This window comes from Pelophylax lessonae, assembly GCF_965119305.1.
Source record: "Pelophylax lessonae genome assembly, chromosome: 6".
Taxonomy (NCBI): domain Eukaryota; kingdom Metazoa; phylum Chordata; class Amphibia; order Anura; family Ranidae; genus Pelophylax; species Pelophylax lessonae.
This window is the reverse complement of record NC_138773.1, coordinates 327,245,789-327,264,384: the sequence shown is the minus strand read 5'-3', so window position 1 is coordinate 327,264,384 and position 18,596 is coordinate 327,245,789. Positions and strand designations below refer to the sequence as shown.

Sequence of the window (18,596 nt, the reverse complement as noted above, 5' to 3'; positions counted from 1 at the left end):
TCTCTCTCTGCCTGTATCCGATGGTACAATCTCTCTCTGCCTGTATCCGATGGTACAATCTCTCCACCTGTATCCGATGGTACAATCTCTCCACCTGTATCCGATGGTACAATCTCTCTCTGCCTGTATCCGATGGTACAATCTCTCTCTGCCTGTATCCGATGGTACAATCTCTCCACCTGTATCTGATGATACAATCTCTCTCTGCCTGTATCCGATGGTACAATCTCTCTCCACCTGTATCTGATGGTACAATCTCTCCACCTGTATCCGATGGTACAATCTCTCCACCTGTATCCGATGGTACAATCTCCCCACCTGTATCCGATGGTACAATCTCCCCACCTGTATCCGATGATACAATCTCTCTCTGCCTGTATCCGATGGTACAATCTCTCCACCTGTATCTGATGGTACAATCTCTCCACCTGTATCCGATGGTACAATCTCTCCACCTGTATCTGATGGTACAATCTCTCCACCTGTATCTGATGGTACAATCTCTTCACCTGTATCCAATGGTACAATCTCTCCACCTGTATCCGATGGTACAATCTCTCTCTGCCTGTATCCGATGGTACAATCTCTCTCTGCCTGTATCCGATGGTACAATCTCTCCACCTGTATCCAATGGTACAATCTCTCTCTGCATGTATCCGATGGTACAATCTCTCCACCTGTATCTGATGGTACAATCTCTCCATCTGTATCCGATGATACAATCTCTCCACCTGTATCCGATGGTACAATCTCTCTCTGCCTGTATCCGATGGTACAATCTCTCCACCTGTATCCGATGGTACAATCTCTCTCCACCTGTATCTGATGGTACAATCTCTCCACCTGTATTCAATGATACACTCTCTCTCCACCTGTATCCAATGATACAATCTCTCTCCACCTATAACCAATGATACAATCTCTCTGTCCATAACCGATGATGCAATCTATTTCCACCTATATCAAATGATAAAATCTCTCCACCTGTATGTGATGATACAATCTCTCCACCTATATTTAATGATACAATATCGCTACCTGTATCTGATGGTATAATCTCTCCACTACAATCTCTCCACCTGTAACCAATAATACATGATCTACACCTGTATCCGATGATACAATCTCTCTCCACCTGTACCCGATGGTACAATCTCTTCACATTTATCCAATTTCTCTCCACCTGTATCTGATGAGACCATCTCTCCACTATAATCTCTCCGCTTGTATATGGAAATACAATCTCACCATCTGTAACCAATGATACAATCTCTCTCCACCTGTATCTGATGGTACAATCTCTCCACTACAATCTCTCTGTCTGTAACCAATGAAACAATCTATCTCCACCTTTATCTGATAATATAATCTCTCCACCTATAACCAATGATACAATCTCTCTCCACCTGTATCCGATAGTACAATCTCTCCACCTGTATCCGATAGTACAATCTCTCCACCTATATTCAATTTCTCTCCACCTGTATCTGATGAGACCATCTCTCCACAATAATCTCTCCGCCTGTATCTGGAAATACAATCTCACCATCTGTAACCAATGATACAATCTCTCTCCACCTGTATTCAATGATACAATCTCTCAAATACAATCTCTCCACCTGTATTCAATGGTACAATCAGTTTCCACCTGTATCCAATGATACAATCTCTCTCCACCTGTATCCAAAGATACAATCTCTCTCCACCTGTATCCGATTATACAATCTGTCTCCACCTGTATCTGATGGTACAATCTCTCTCCCCCTGTATCTGATGGTACAATCTCTCTCCACCTGTATCTGATGGTACAATCTCTCTCCACCTGTATCTGATGGTACAATCTCTCTCCACCTGTATCTGATGGTACAATCTCTCTCCACCTGTATCTGATGGTACAATCTCTCTCCACCTGTATCTGATGGTACAATCTCTCTCCACCTGTATCTGATGGTACAATCTCTCTCCACCTGTATCTGATGGTACAATCTTTCTCCCCCTGTATCTGATGGTACAATACATGCACCTGTATCTGATTATACAATCTTTCTCCCCCTGTATCTGATGGTACAATCCATGCACCTGTAACTGATGACCCAGTGCTGCAAAGCAGAAGTTCTAACCAATGAGCCACTCTGCTTAATGGTTGAAAAATGCACTTTCAAACGCGGTGCAATAAAAAAACGCAGTCGATGAGCACGCCATTTCTTAGCAGCAGTGATGTCGATGAGCCCTTATATTTGTGCCGCCTCCTATGCCAAGATTGTGAATTCATCTATGAAGGGGTTAATTCACATGACTGGCTTTCCTCTGGCGGTTTTGCGGCGCTCATTGTGCGCTCGCTCGGAGAACAGGACCTCTTTTGTTTTCACTGAGGACTGTAAAGAGGAACTTCTTATCTGCTGCGTTCGCTTCACCGACCTTCCCTTCGAATCGACAGCCAATGGCGGGGCGAATTTCAGGCTCCAGGGAAGAGAAGCGTCTAATACGGCGATAATTTGGTGATACCGGATTCCCAATATTTTCTTTTCTAATCAATGTACTTTGCCAGGTTTTGCTGCGAAATCGCCTGCAGTTTATTAAAAAAAAAAAAAAAAGGCGCGGTAATTTTGGTGCAAAGTAGAACGCGAAAAGATGAAAAGGAAGAACTCACTGAAAAGTCTCTTTTCTTTTTGTTTTTTTTTTTGTGTAATTTGGATACAAAGTATGTTTTGTGGGAGCATTCATTCTGTACAGATGACAAAATATGGCGGAAAGTGAGCGCAAGGCGAAACAGTGAGAGCGAATCGTCCCAGGGGGAAAAACTGTAAAATTACCGTCTGAACTTTGTATATTTGAAGGTGGGAGGGGGAGGGGAGAATTATACATTTTGTTTCACAGAACCAGTGCGAGATCACCAGATCCAATTTTTTTTTGAGATTGCAACTGGGGCCCGTTCACACCCATCCGTATTTCATGAGTTTTTTGGGGTAAAAAAAAAAAAAAAAAGGCGGAAGAAAAATACATTTAAAATGTATTCCTAAATGTTATGGAACTCTTCAAACCCCTGCTCTGCAGGTGCGCTGCGTTTATAAAGTGCTGCATGCTGCATCCTTGGTACACTTTTCAAAAGTGCACCAAAAACGTATCTCCTATTCATTTCTATAGAAGACGCACCAAAAAAAGCATCAAATCCACACCCACTGTGACTTTAGAGTCACATGTCCAAGTTTCACAGGTGTATGATTGGAGTCCGGAGTCCAAAAGAGGTGACAAAAAACCAACACATGTGTTTTTACTTTCTAGGTGAAAGATTCCTCCTGCTGCTGCGTTAATGTAACACTTCACAAGTTCAGAGAGGAACTTCTTTATTGATTTCAAATAAGTTCACCCCCTACCTACAAACTGACATGGCGGACTCTCCCTTACCATTACTGCCATTTTAATGCTCTGCTTTGTGGTGCAGAAAATGGAACTTGGCAAGTCGGGTTCACCAGATATTACACCGGACTCCTCCCCCTCACCTCCAGATATTACACAGACTCCTCCCCCTCACCTCCAGATATTACACCGGACTCCTCCCCCTCACCTCCAGATATTACACCGGACTCCTCCCCCTCAACTCCAGATATTACACCGGACTCCTCCCCCTCACCTCCAGATATTACACCGGACTCCTCCCCCTCACCTCCAGATATTACACCGGACTCCTCCCCCTCAACTCCAGATGTTACACAGGACTCCTCCCCCTCACCTCCAGATATTACACCGGACTCCTCCCCCTCACCTCCAGATATTACACCGGACTCCTCCCCCTCACCTCCAGATATTACACCGGACTCCTCCCCCTCAACTCCAGATATTACACCGACTCCTCCCCATCACCTGGTGGTTACATTGTCTCTCTCTCTCTAGCTATTCATACATTATTTATCTATCCTTATCTTATCCATCCTCTGTCTATGTATCTCTTTTTTTAACCACCCATCATCTGGCTATGTATCAATCGATTGTTACATTTTATCTGTCTATAGTTACATTTTCTCGCTCTCTCTAGCTATTCATCCATTATCTATAATTCCCTTATCCATCGTCTGTCTGTCTATGGTTACATTGTCTCCCTCTCTAGCTATCGCTATCTATACTTATCCATCCATCCTTCATCGGTCTGTCCGTCTGTCCATCTCTCTTATTCATCGTCCGGCTGTCTATCTAGCTATTCTTATCCACCCATCATCTGTCCATATCTATCTATTTATATCCATAGCCATCTATCCATGTCTGTCAGTCTATTTATATTTATCTATATCTATCTATCTATATCCATCAATATCCATCTATCTATATCTATCAATATCCATCTATCTATATCCATCCATATCCATCAATATCCATCTATCTATATCCATCCATATCCATCTATCTATATCCAACCATATCCCCATCCATCCATCTATCCATCCATCCATCCATCTATCTATCTTATCCATCTCTGTATGGTTACACTGGGGTTGATTTACGAAGCCCCTGTTCACATTGAACGCACGATTTCAAAGCCACATCTCAGTTGGACTTCGGATGCGACTTTGAAGACATTTGTGCGGCTTGATGCACAGATGTCTATTAAAGTCGCACCCAAAATCGCCAAAAGTAGCGCATGTAATACTTTTTCTAATCTAAAGCACTGCAAAGTCAGCGTTGCATCAATTTGAACGCTGCCGTTGCCAGCAACAGGATACAACGTTATAAATCCCATGACAAATCGCTCCAAAGTGAATGGGAGCTAAATCTGGAGTGCGGAAAATCTGGTACAACTGTGCATGGTAGCCAATCAGCTTCTACCTTCATCTTTTCAATTAAGCTTTGAAAAAAAAAAAATGAAAATCCTGGAAGCTGATTGGTTACCATACAAGAGCCACACTAAATTTTGCACTCTCCAGTTTTAGTAAATCTCACCTGTATGGTTATTCTGTCTCGTTGGGTCCCAAGTTTTACTCTGACGTACCCCTCCGGGGTCCAGGGGGGTGTCACTCAAGGTGTGTATGAGTATACACAGACAGGGCATGGGTCTTTTTTTCTTGATTAAGCGCACACAGAACCCTCCCCCCGCGGTAATTTGGACATTTTGAAAATTACTGCATGGATAAAGCTTAATGTTTTTTTTTTTTTGGTTTTTTTTTGTGCAGTGTCTCTTTAAATGTTGTGGTGTCCAAAAAAAAAAATGTTGTGGTGTCCTGATGAAGCAATTAGCGAAACATGTCAAAACCACCAATTAGAGCAAAATCGGCCGATGACACCTGAAATCTTTCTAGAAATGAGAAGGAAGCTCACAGATGGTGTCAGGAATCTGTTTATGAGTTCGAGTTCACACAGAGGAGAGGGAAAGCAGCTTTGAAGTCCCATTTTTCCATTGTTTGAAGCGTTTCCTCACTCCATAGAAGTCACAGTTTCCATACACTGCACTGATGATGGCCAACAAGCCTGAAGCATCCATTTGGAATAAATGTCTCTATAATATCCGGCTGTATTTGTATTATACACCGGCCTTTCTGGGTATACAGGAATGATTTGCATGGCTCCGCCCACTGCCCTGAAATGAGGAACGATCCTCTAATTTTGGGATATGTGATGGAAATCAGACATGTGACCTTCTCTTCTGAGAAAGTCTTTGCTGTGCTGCACACATTTGGAACAGATCGCTCCCCTCTGGTAAATAAGTGATGTGTAGCGGCGATGATTAGCTAATGATTGCACAATTCTCCAAATGTGCGCGATCAATCCCTGCCACACGCTACTTGTGTTCTCACTCCATATGTGCACTACGCCAGAGAACGGCTCCTCACAGCAGACACAGGACGGGCCCATTCACCACACAAGATGCCAGACCGAGGACACCTAGAGGCACAAAAGAAGTACTGCGGAGGACAGCTTTGGATTTAAAGTGAATATTGCAGCAAAAGCTGTTTCACTGCGGAGAAATTCATTGTGAATGAGCCCCAACACACCTGCAAATCCATGGAAAGCTGGGCGTTACAGGAAAATATAAGCCTCCCCATTTTTTGCATGCACTGTGGGGTGCTTCAGGTCATTATCAGGTTTTTTTTTAATGCACGCCCATGCATACGTTAAAGCGCACAGCGCCATGATGTGAGTGGGCCCGAGGAGCCTACAACGAACAGATATGAACCACCAGTCCAGCGATGTTGCTGGCAGTGCAGGCAGGAGGTGGCGCACCGCCACAGAGTCTGCAGAACTGTAAGCGATAGTGGTGCCGCCCTCTTGTATATGGTTTTGGGGCGGAGTTACAAGGATATGTGCCTTACTTGTGCAACCCAAACCGGCAATAACGTTCCCCCAGAGAATCGCACGTTATTGCCTGTTTGGTTTCCCCCGGAGAATCACACGTTATTGCCGGTTTGGGTTCCCCCGGAGAATCACACGTTATTGCCGGTTTGGGTTCCCCTGGAGAATCACACGTTATTGCCGGTTTGGGTTCCCCCAGAGAATCACACATTATTGCCGGTTTGGGTTCCCCCGGAGAATCACACGTTATTGCCGGTTTGGGTTCCCCCGGAGAATCACCTTATTGCCGGTTTGGGTTCCCCCGGAGAATCACACGTTATTGCCGGTTTGGGTTCCCCCAGAGAATCACACATTATTGCCGGTTTGGGTTCCCCCGGAGAATCACACGTTATTGCCGGTTTGGGTTCCCCCGGAGAATCACCTTATTGCCGGTTTGGGTTCCCCCGGAGAATCACCTTATTGCCGGTTTGGGTTCCCCCGGAGAATCACACGTTATTGCCGGTTTGGGTTCCCCCGGAGAATCACACCTTATTGCCGGTTTGGGTTCCCCCGGAGAATCACACGTTATTGCCGGTTTGGGTTCCCCCGAAGAAGCACACGTTATTGCCGGTTAGGGTTCCCCCGGAGAATCACACGTTATTGCCGGTTTGGGTTCCCCCAGAGAATCACATGTTATTGCCGGTTTGGGTTCCCCCGGAGAATCACACGTTATTGCCGGTTTGGGTTCCCCTGGAGAATCACACGTTATTGCCGGTTTGGGTTCCCCCGGAGAATCACACGTTATTGCCGGTTTGGGTTCCCCTGGAGAATCACACGTTATTGCCGGTTTGGGTTCCCCCGGAGAATCACCTTATTGCCGGTTTGGGTTCCCCCAGAGAATCACACGTTATTGCCGGTTTGGGTTCCCCCGGAGAATCACACGTTATTGCCGGTTTGGGTTCCCCTGGAGAATCACACGTTATTGCCGGTTTGGGTTCCCCCGGAGAATCACCTTATTGCCGGTTTGGGTTCCCCCGGAGAATCACCTTATTGCCGGTTTGGGTTCCCCCAGAGAATCACACGTTATTGCCAGTTTGGGTTCCCCCGGAGAATCACATGTTATTGCCGGTTTGGGTTCCCCCGGAGAATCACGCGTTATTGCCGGTTTGGGTCCCCCCGGAGCTTCACATGTGAGTTTTGGTCCCACTGGGGCATCTATATAGAAGCTCTCCCATCAGATCCAATACTGGGCGGCATACAGGTGCTCTTGGCGCGTTGCCGGGTGACTCCGGCTGTGCGCGGCTCAGGATTAGGCGCTGTATTTACTCTGCTTATCTCCTCTCTATTCAATCCAAACTCCGCCAAGAAAATAGGAAATATTTTCCCCACTCTGGTGTCATCGCTGTGAAAACAAAATCCTGCAGTTAATACAAATCCGCTGACCCGTGCTTCCTCCTCCTGTGACATCACTGTGACCTCATCGCTGCACAAAATAAGAGATAGCGAGTTATCAAAAAAAAAAAAAAAAACCTCCATTCTTCTCTCTGTAATTCTGCAGCCGCAGCGACTTTCCAGACAGGACGGCAGGTGTGCACCGCGTGGAAATGGCGCCAACCAACGATCGTTCAACATCGGAAACATAAATAAGGAAATGGGCCCCTCCTGGAGTGTATGGAGTAACAATAATATTTAAATAAATGTTACCAAAACGGCAGCAGTCGGGTCCCAGCCTACATCTGGCCGATAAGGAATCACGCCGCAATTAAGTGTTTTTTATAGTTACTTTTTTTATGTTGGATTATTTCTACTTTAAGCAATGACATCACAGAGATCATTTTGGTCAGTCAAGTTCCTCCACCCCAAATTCCCTCATCCATGTCTTTGTGAACCTTGCTTTGTGCACTGGTGCGCAGTCATGTTGGATCAAGAAGGGGCCATCCCCAAACTGTTCCTACAAAGTTGGGAGCATTAAATTGTCCAAAATGTCTTGGTATGCTGACACCTTAAGAGTTCCCTTCACTGGAACTAAGGGTGGCGAAGCCCAACCCCTGAAAAAACAACCCCACACCATAATTCCCCCTCCACCAAATGATTTGGACCAGTGCACAAAGCAAGGTCCATAAAGACATGGATGAGCGAGTTTGGGGTGGAGGAACCTGACTGGCCTGCACAGAGTCCTGACCTCAACATGATAGAACACCTTTGGGATGAATTAGAGTGGAGACTGCAAGCCAACATCAGTACCTGACCTCACAAATGTATTCCTGGAAGAATGGTGAAACATTCCCATAGACACTCCTAAACCTTGTGGACGGCCTTCCCAGAAGAGTTGAAGCTGTTATAGCTGCAAAGGGTGGGCCAACTCAATATTGAACCCTCTGGACTAAGACTGGGATACTATTAAAGTTCATGTGCCCCAATACTTTTGACAATATAGTGTATATTTTCTTATGCGTCTGCAGAATGGCGCTCGTAACAGGAAAAAGATGGCCGACCTCTATGGAAGGGTCTCCAAATCCAACTGCTGCCCCCATTATTAGGTAATATGGAATCCGCCAGCAGGGGGAAAGGTCATTAGTATGGAAGTTTTAGGATGTGCTGGCAGGAATGAACAGAGATGGGTACAGTGGTTGATCAATACTACCTATTGATCTCTGACAATCACTTTCTGGGAAAGCGAGACGCCTGGAGGGAGGACACGGATACCGGGAAAGCGAGAAGCCTGGGAGGGAGGACACGGATCCCGGGAAAGCGAGACGCCTGGAGGAAGGACACGGATCCCAGGAAAGCGAGACGACTGGGAGGGGGATGCGGATCCAGGGAAAGCGAGACGCCTGGAGGGGGGACGCGGATCCCGGGAAAGCAAGACGCCTGAAGGGGGGACGCGGATCCCGGGAAAGCAAGACGCCTGAAGGGGGGACGCGGATCCCGGGAAAGCGATACGCCTGGAGGGGGGATGCGGATCCTGGAAAAGCGAGACGCCTGGAGGGGGGACGCGGATCCTGGAAAAGGGAGACGCCTGGAGGGAGGACGCGGATCCCGGGAAAGCGAGACGCCTGGAAGGAGGACGCAGATCCCGGGAACGCGAGACGCCTGGAGGGGGGATGCGGATCCCGGGAAAGCGAGACGCCTGGAGGGGGGATGCGGATCCCGGGAAGGGTTGTCAGAACAAAGGCTCCCAGCAGGCACTGCGGATGAATGCGGAGTTCTCCCAGGTCACTGACACCGAAGATTATTACTGGAAGCCGGGAGGAATGTGGAGGAACCCGTCCTGTCACCTGCTATACAAGTTCCACTCTGATGTCCCGGGGGGGACCTTTGTCCTTGACAATCAATTCTCTATAGGAGGAAGGTCAGTGAAACTCAGGGCCCAATGGGGTGACATAAACCTTCAGGGGACCACATTGTATCGGAGGGCCACACCTCCCACATTGCAAAAAGAGATTACAGCACTTTGCTAATGATCATCATAGTCAGTGCCGGGACAAGATCAACTACAGCCCAGGTGAACATGCCAAACTGCCCCCCCCCCAAAGATGTATGAGCATTGTGTGTCAGCAAACCCCCCCCCCACAAAGACTGAGCACTAATCATCATGCTTACCCCCTGGGCATACATTTCCCCCCTCCCAGTACAGATCCACCCCCTTGCTGAAATCCCCCCTCTCAGCAAAAATCTTTTGTCCACCTATTCCCCAAAATGCACCCCCCCCCCAAAAAATAAAATAAATCAATCTTCCAAGCACACATTCCCTACCCCTAAAATGTCTCCCTCCTAATACACATCCCCCCCACTTCAAATTCTCCCTCCCAGCTAAATCCCCCCCCCCCCAAATCCCCCCTTCCCAGCACAAATTCCCTACCCCTAAAATGTCTCCATCCCAGTACACATCTCCCCCCCCCCCACTTCAAATCTTCAAACCCCCCTCCCAGCACAAATTCCTCCAAAATCCCCCCCCTTCCCAGACCAAATTCCTTACCCCTAAAATGTCTCCATCCTAGTACACATCCCCCCCCCCCACTTCAAATCCTCCCTCCCAGCACAAATTCCTTACCCCTAAAATGTCTCCCTCCTAGTACACATCTCACCCGCCCACTTCAAATCCCCCTTCCCAGCACGAATTCCCCCAAATCACCCCTCATAGAACAAATCTTCCCCCCCCCCATGCTCCCTCCCAACACAATTTCCCCTAAATCCCACCCCCTTAGCAGCCCCCCTCCTAAACTTCCTTCACTAGAACAATACTTAACCCCCCCCCCCCCCAAATTCCCCCTTTCAACACAAATCCTCACCTCATGTATCCCCACTTCCTCTCCTCACATGATACCACAGTGCCAAGGTCAGTCCCCCCCCCCCCCACTGCCCCACCCCCCTTGTCCCAGCCCTGATCATAGTATTAACTGTAACATATTTTCCCATTTCAGATGTATTTATCTGTAAAGGATGGAAGGAAATGTCACTTATCACCCAGAGAACAGCCGGGGGAGAATCCAGATCCCAAAAGTGGACCTGTCATCAGATATAGTAATAAATGCAGCATGCTGAGTGTCAGTGTGACCCTTCCAGGTATTTATTCCCGATCACGGAGATCACAGGATCCCCCCCCCCCCCCCTGACAATGCCTTTATCTGCTTTCCTCTTCAGGACGGCGCCATCTTTGTTCAGGCATCATCCTGGGTCACCGTCTACTTCCTGGCCTGAGATTTTAGCTCAGAGAAGAAGAATTAGGAAATTGTATGAAGTTTTGTGTAAAGTTACGATGATCCCATCTGACATCTCACAATGCAATCGGAACAATCATGAGAGAGGGACACCCGGGGTGATAAGTGACCCCGTGTCTCTCATTATTACATTGTGTCCTACACCTGCTCCGTAGCGTCGTACAAGAGAAGTATGCAGATTACACAGACTCCATCTGGCAGAAGAGCGTCCATTATCATCCCTCAGAGGGCAGCGTCCAGGCGGTTATCAGTTCTGGGAAATGGGGCCCCCAGGGGCCGGCAGGAGGATCGGCGGGGGTCACATAACAGTCAGCTCAGGTAGGTCACTTCCAGGCCATCAGACACTCACAGCTGAGATGAGACATCTGCTTCCTGGACACGTCTAAACCGCAACACGGCGCCCGGCGACCGAACACAGCCATGGAAATACAGGGAAGGAACCAGGACTACAACTCTCATCATGTCGGAGGAGGGGAGGTATGCGAAAACGGTTCGAGGAAATCGAGGACAGGAAAATAACACAAAGCGAGGGGCCCCTCCGATTCCCAGACACGGTGCGCTCAAAGCCACTTTTCATAAAATCCGCCATGTTCAAAGCTGAGCTCCAGACACACAGGTGCACCTCATAAAATACGAATATCATCAAAAAGGAAATGTATTTCAGTAATTCAATTCAAAAAGTGAAAATCATATTTTATATAGATGTTTTACACACAGAGTGAGAGATTTCCAGCATTTCTTTCTTTGAATTTTGAGAATTATGGCTTACAGCCAAGGCCGTCTTTATCACAGGACAAAAGGGGCAGATGCCCCTTGAGCCCGCACTGCCTGCAAATAGTTGATAAGTGGATTTGGGAGGGCCCAAGAAAATATTTGCCCAGGGTCCAATCAGTATTAAAGACAGCCCTGCTTACAACTAGTGACACCCCAAAATTCAGTATCTCAGAAAAATTGAATATTACATAAGAGCAATAAAAAAAAAAAAAAAGGATATATTTTTTTTTTTCTCATGTGAAACATTGAAATATATGTTAAAGGTAAAAATATTAACAAACGAATGCAAACAAAAAATGTTTTAAAATACGAATAGTTTATAAAATAGAAGTGAACAAATAAAAAATCAGCAGGAAAATAATAAATGGAGAAGGGGAAAAGGGAGTTAATTTGGGCTTATTGGAGTTAAGGGTTAATAAGGGGTTAAACAACAATAAAAATAAAAAATAAAATGTTATTTTACCTGACAGGTTGCTTTAAACAGACTTCATCTGCAGATGGAAGTTCATGTCTTTCATCTGTAGATGAATTCACAGAAAGATACAAAAAGAAACAATGTTTCTTTTTTGCTGGCCAATCAAGCACAGTGATCCCATGATCATGTGACCAGGTATTGGTAGTTTTGGCAGTATGGGCGGTGCCAAGTCCTGCTGGAAAATGAAATCAGCATCTCCATAAAGCTGGTCAGTAGAGGAATATATATATATAGTGTATCTATTATATTATCTATGGGGGGGAATTTACTAAAACTGGAGAGTGCAAAATCTGGTGCCTCTGGTCATGGCAGCCAATCAGTTTCTAACTTCCAAGCTTCTTCAGTTAAGCTTTGACCACAAAAACTGGAAGCGGATTGGTTACTATGCACAGCTGCACCAGATTCTGTGCTCCAGTTTTAGTAAATCAACCCTGCGTATCTTATTACACATTGTACCTGTAATATTATTATACAATGTTTCCGTATTTCTATAAAATGTACCTTTATTATTATTATACAATGTTTCTGTGTTCTTATTATACTGTGTATTATTACACATTGTAACTATTATTTTTATACAATGTTTCTATTATTATACAATGTATCTATCATACAATGTACCTGTATTATATTATACAGTGTATCTATTATTACACATTGTAACTATTCATTTATACAAAGTATCTATTATACATTCTACCTGTATTGTTATTTTACAATGTTTTGGTATTGCTATACAATGTTCCTTTATTATTTTTAGTGTAATTATACAATATTTATATTATACAATGTACCTGTATTATACCACACACATACACTATATTACCAAAAGTATTGGGACGCCTGCCTTTACACACACATGAACTTTAATGGCATCCCAGTCTTAGTCCGTAGGGTTCAATATTGAGTTGGCCCACCCTTTGCAGCTATAACAGCTTCAACTCTTCTGGGAAGGCCGTCCACAAGGTTTAGGAGTGTCTATGGGAATGTTTCACCATTCTTCAAGAAGTGCATTTGTGAGGTCAGGCACTGATGTTGGATGAGAAGGCCTGTCTCACAGCCTCCGCTCTAATTCATCTTAAGGCCTCTTTCACACGGGCGATCAGTTTTTTGCCTCCGCTCCGGTCCTTTTTTTTTTTTTTTCACGGAGCGGATGACACTTGTGTCATCCGCTCTGTATGTCCGCATATCATCCCATCCGTTTGCGCATGATATACGGACATAATGTAAGTCTATGGGCATTGCGGATGTCAGTGGATGACAGCGCTGACATCCGATTTAGCTTCCTTTCCGTTTTTTGAACAGAGGAAAAATAGGGTTCTGTTTCGTTCCAAAAAAGGAACAGAACTGAAAGGAAGAAAATCGGATGTCAGCGGATGGTATTCCGCTGACATCCGCAATGCCATAGACTTACATTATGTCCGCAAATCATCCGCAAAAAAATATAGGATGATTTGCGGACATACGGAGCGCCCATGTGAAAGGGCCCTAAAGGTGTCCTATCGCGTTGAGGTAAGGACTCTGTGCAGGCAAGTCAAGTTCTTCCACCCAAAACTCACTCATCCATGTCTTTATGGACCTCGCTTTGCGTATTGGTCCAAATCCTTTGGTGGAGGGGGGGATTACGGTGTGGGGGGTTGTTTTCAGGGGTTGGGCTTGGCCCCTTCGTTCCAGTGATGGGAATTCTTGAGGAGTCAGCATACCAAGACATTTTGGACAATTTCATGCTCCCAACTTTGTGGGAGGAGTTTGGGGACGGCCCCTTCCTGATCCAACATGACTGCGCACCAGTGCACAAAGCAAGGTCCATAAAGACAAAGATGAGCAAGTTTGGGGTGGAGGAATTTGACTGTCCTGACCTCAACCCAATAGAACACCTTTGGGATGAATTAGATCAGAGACTGTGAGGCAGGCCTTCTCCTCCAACATCAGTGCCTGACCTCAAATATGTGCTTCTGGAAGAATGATGAAACATTCCCATAGAAACTCCTAAACCTTGTGGGCAGCCTTCCCAGAAGAGTTGAAGCTGTTATAGCTGCAAAGGGTGGAGCCAACTCAATATTGAACCCTACGGACTAAGACTGGGATGCCATTAAAGTTCATGTGTGTGTAAAGGCAGGCGTCCCAATACTTTTGGTAATATAGTGTATATATTATTGTACCTATATTATATATACATTTATACATATATTATGTTTCTGTATTACTATAAAACAGGGATCCTCAAACTAAAGCCCTCCGGCTGTTGCGGAACTACACATCCCATGAGGCATTGTAAAACTCTGACATTCACAGGCATGACTATGGCATGATGGGAATTGTAGTTCCTGAACAACTGGAGGGCCATAGTTTGAATACCATTGCTATAAAATGTACCTGAATTATTGTTATTATACAATGCTTCTATATGATTATTATTATACAATGTTTCTGAGATTATTATTGTACAAATTATTTGTATTATTACACAATGTGTCTTTATTATTCGCATACAATGTAACGTTATTCTCAAAATATTTTTAATAAAAACGTAACGTTTATTCTCCGATTGTTATTAGTGAATACACGGAGGAATGGAAATTCCCTCCTGTACCAAATACAGCAGACAGAACGCTGCGTGGGGAAACGTCTGCATTGACCCCGGGCCAAAATCCCCCGCACATTCACTAGAAATCAGCTGCAGACAGAGGCGGGGGGGGGGGGGGGATAATTCTGTCACCTTCACCCAGAAATCAGCAGATCGCAGGAAACGCAGGGAGGGGCCGCAGCGGACGCATTTCGCTATACAGGACAGGAGATGATGGGGCTCAGCGAGTACAGGGGGGGGGGGGGCGCACCTTTCCGGGGAATCACCTCCAGGCTGAGTGATTGGATGGGGAATTTGTGGCGGATTCCACAATACAGGTCAGATCTCGGCCACCTTCTCGATGGAGAATGACGACATGTGGGGGGGGGGGGCGGATTTTCCATGGGAGGCGGAACCTTTGGGGAAGTCTGAGGAAGATGAAGGGGACACTCTATTAATTTATTGTTGTATTACTCCCATAGATCGGGGCGAAGCCGGCCACACACATTACAACCTGATTGTACAATCACTTTTATAGTCACCAGATATGGAAAAAAAGGGCCCAACTACCTGAATCAATTGGATTGTGGGTCCAGGGCCGGGTCACAGATGGTGTTCACCTTCCACCTAGATTTCTGTGATGAAGAGGTTAAACACTGGCCACACCCTTCCCCCACCTGGGAAAGATTGTCAAATCCTCCCTCCGGCCTCCCCTACCGGCTCCTCTCCTGGACTGAAACGGCTTCCTCTGATTTCACTGCACACTGCGAGCTTCTCACAATGTGCATTCGAAGCTGCAGCAAGTAAGATAAAGCCCCGCCTCTTTTTCTGGCTGGAGGATGTCCAGCATCATCTAGACCTTTTCTTTTCTGACTGTCCCTAGCCCCGCCCCTTTTATTTATTGGATTTCAGCTCTAATATTAGAGGCTCAGTATAACATGTGGGCGTTGCTTGTGCAAAAAATGCCTGCCTAGGAACGCCCACTCCTCCAGACCGACACCCACCCATCAAAGCATTTTCACCAGTTCTGCGCAGTAATCCAATGTGAGACTTCCTGTAATAAAGACCGCCCACTTGTGCTCTCTCTTCTTGTGCAGGGGGACTGGTCTTGTCTCCACCCCTCCTGTAGTTTTCTGTAGTGGGTGGAGCCTGATGGGCCCCTCCCACAGCTCTGCTCTCTCTCCTTGTGCAGGGGACTGGTCTTGTCTCCACCCCTCCTGTAGTTTTCTGTAGTGGGTGGAGCCTGCTGGGCCCCTCCCACAGCTCTGCTCTCTCCCCTTGTGCAGGGGACTGGTCTTGTCTCCACCCCTCCTTTAGTTTTCTGTAATGGGTGGCGCCTGCTAGCCCCCTCCCACAGCTCTGCTCTCTCTTTGTGCAGGGGGGCAGGTCTTATTTCTGACCCCTCCTGTTTTTTTTCTGCAGTGGGTGGAGCCTGCTGGGCACCTCCCACATATCTGCCCTCTCTCCTTGAGACCAGTCCCCCTGCACATCTCCACCCCCTCTTGTAGGTTTCTGTAGTAGGTGGAGCCTGCGGTGCTCCTCCCACAGTCCGGCTCCCTCTACTTGTGAAGGGTGACTGGTGCTGTCTGCACCCCCTTCCTGCAGTTTTCTGTAGTAGGTGGAGCCTGCTGGGGCCCTCCCACAGCTCTTTTCTTTTTTCTTGTGCAGGGGGTCTGGTCTTGTCTCAGCCCCTTCTGTGCTTTTTTTTTTTTGCAATGGGTGGAGCCTCCTTGGCCCCCTCCCACAGCTTAGCTTTCTGTACAGGCTATGTACAGCACAGTGATGACGTCACTGCTACTTTTACAAAGTAATATCTGGGATTGCAAAGACATCTGATGTGGATGTATATTCTATATGGCTATAAAGGAATGTAAATACATGAAAGTCTTTGTGTCCGGAGTTCTGCTTTACACTACAAGCTTTCATTGGGCCCCTGTGTTGCTATGGGGGCTGGGGAATGGAGAACATATTCTGTGAAGCAAAGGCCGGTCCTGTGACAATATCTGGCTGTATGTGAGGAGACCCCACAATGTTACTGTGGCTCCCCCAGAATGCTCTGTATGCTCCCCTTCATCCCCCCCACCCCTCCCCTCGGCGTGGGACCGGGCGCTCAGTCTCTGGGTCAGACCATCTCACCAACCCAGACTGACAAGACGATTTTCTGCATGACTGACCAATCCGGCTGATCGCTGGGCGAGGAGATAAAACCTCTCATGAATGTGAAATATGCGAGCGAAAACTTGCAGGACGCGGCGGGTGTCACACGTGGGGCGCGGCGTACAGCGGCCCGAAATACCGGGGACCCAATGATCATACAAATATCCCCAGGAAGTCAAATAAATTCATGGCATGCAGGAAGTGGAATGTCACATTGTGAGATCTCAGCGTCATGTGATCATTTCTGTGTCATTCTTGGCATACATGCAGGGGGGGGGGGGGATGGGGGGGGGGGAATCGGAACTTTATATTTCCTTGTTGTGTTTCCTGAAGATGTGCGATGCTTTACTAGAAAAGTTTACTTCCATTTCGGATAGATTTGTTATGTAAATAATTACTATGTACTGGAAATTATGTTACTGTTTTGTTAATTTGTTTCTGAATTTGTTTAGTTTAATTTGATTTCGTTTATAAATTTTCTAACGAATTACAAATTTTCAGAAATTATCCGAATCGGTCAAAAATGATCAACCGCTTCCAATTCTGTGTGAAGCATAGCTGTTTGTTAAGGAGTGAGCCAGGAAGCCGGCCACCGCGTCCTTAACAACCGATGAGTTATCAGCTGTCAGCGGCCTTCCCCACTGACAGCTGAATGTAAATAAAAGAATGGCGGCAATAGAAAAAAAAAAAAAAAAAACAAAAAAAAAAAAAACAGCGTTCCTTGCCCCCTGCCCCCCCCCCCCCAAAAAAAAAAAATCCATACGAGGGTTGGGTCCCCTGCAATATTCATACCAGACCCTTATCAGAGCATGCAGCCCGGCAAGTCAGGAAAGTGTATAATCTGTACACATATATACTGTATATACTCTGTATACCTATATATATATACTGTATATACTCAATACACATATATACTCTGTACAAACACATATATATATATATATATATATATATATATATATACACACATACAGTATCTCACAAAAGTAAGTACACCCCTCACATTTTTGTAAGGCTACGTTCACATCTTGGCGTTGCTATTACAGGCGTTTTTTCGGGTGTTTTTTCAGGCGTGTTTATGGACGTTTTTTGCAGGCGTTTTACAGGCATTTTTTTGTGCAGGCGTTTTTAGATTGAATAGAGACCAATGGAAAACGCCTGTAATCTGCCCAAAAAGAAGCTCATGTACTTTTTTAAGCGTTGGGCGTTTTGCTTACAGCGTCAAAATGCTCAGATGTGAACAGGGGCCATTGAAATTAATAGGATTTGTCTTGTTGGGCGTTTTGAGAGCTGATCCTAGAGCAGAAAAACGCCCCCAAAAACGCCCCAAAACGCCTACATGTGAACGGAGCCTTAATATTTTATTCTATCTTTTCATGTGACAACACTGAAGAAATGAGACTTTGCTACAATGTAAAGTAGTGAGTGTACAGCTTGTATAACAGTGTAAATTTACTGTCCCCTCAAAATAACTCAACACACAGCCATTAATGTCTAAACCGCTGGCAACAAAAGTGAGTACACCCCTAAGTGACAATGTCCAAATTGGGCCCAAAGTGTCAATATTTTGTGTGGCCCCCATTATTTTCCAGAGGGTTAGAGCCGGTTCACATTAGAGCGATCCGACTTGCCGGGGCGACCTCAC

At 46.0% G+C, this 18,596-nt stretch overlaps 1 protein-coding gene across 7 annotated transcripts in view; it reads right to left on the bottom strand.

The window, feature by feature from the left end:
* The window catches only part of KALRN (kalirin RhoGEF kinase), a 530,952-nt gene that overhangs the window by 140,833 nt on the left and 371,523 nt on the right, over nucleotides 1–18,596 (bottom strand). The window lies entirely within an intron of this gene.